Source organism: Diaphorina citri, unplaced genomic scaffold (genome assembly GCF_000475195.1).
Source record: "Diaphorina citri unplaced genomic scaffold, Diaci psyllid genome assembly version 1.1 scaffold23534, whole genome shotgun sequence".
In the NCBI taxonomy this organism is placed as follows: Eukaryota; Metazoa; Arthropoda; class Insecta; order Hemiptera; family Psyllidae; genus Diaphorina; species Diaphorina citri.
Genome location: NW_007400877.1, coordinates 1 through 812, shown reverse-complemented (window position 1 = coordinate 812; position 812 = coordinate 1). Strand labels below are relative to the sequence as shown.

Here is an 812-nt window from a genome sequence, read left to right as displayed (position 1 = left end):
GATGAGGGAGCACATAGAGGGAAAAGAACTATGGTGGATTTCACCAATATTTATTCAGTCATTAGAACTCCTGTTAAGCTAACAACCAGTTAAGTTACATTTAATTTGTATTGGCTTAACAGGGGTGTTTGGGCTGTTTGAGGCTGAAAAGAAGGTTGGTGAAATCCACCATTAATGAGAGATTTCACTAATGGGAGGATTTTTAATCGTCCAAAAAGGACTTTTTAACTATCCAAAAAGGAGTTTTTGAAAACTCATTAAAAACTCCTTTTTGAAAATTAAAAATTCTCCCATTAATTAATTAATTTGTCGTTAAGTCATTGGTGAAATCCACCAACAGAGTTAGTGCTGCCAACCTAATTAGCCTGGTTTGTAGTGTCCTTCTGATGTCACGGTTGAAAAATATCAAGAGGAAAAAAATAAAAACCTCATACGAAAAAAATTGGGCCCGTCCGGGATTTGAACCCGGGACCTCCTGCACCCAAAGCAGGAATCATACCCCTAGACCAACGGGCCACGATATTTACTAGAAGTAAACCAGATCTATATGAACCATTGAATAAACAATATTAGGAATGGCATGGCTGACTTTAAAATAGCCTGAAGATAAGATTTCGTAATCAGTACCTTATCAATGATTCTAGATACCTAGATAGCCAGTCTAGTTAGCTTAGTTGGTAGCGCGTCTGCCTTGTAAACGCTAGGCCGCGGGTTCGATTCCCCACACGGGGCGGATTTTATCCTGGACGGATAGTGTTCGTTCTCAGAACGGCTGGCTTTCTCCTATCCTGAGCTTCCAGGGCTTTGTTGGA

At 40.1% G+C, this 812-nt stretch overlaps 1 non-coding gene across 1 annotated transcript; it reads right to left on the bottom strand.

Annotated features, from left to right (window-relative positions):
- Positions 1-444: 444 nt before the first annotated feature.
- On the bottom strand, positions 445-516 carry Trnap-ugg. The gene has a single exon. It is a non-coding gene; the product is annotated as a tRNA-Pro (tRNA).
- Between the last annotated feature and the right edge of the window lie 296 nt (positions 517-812).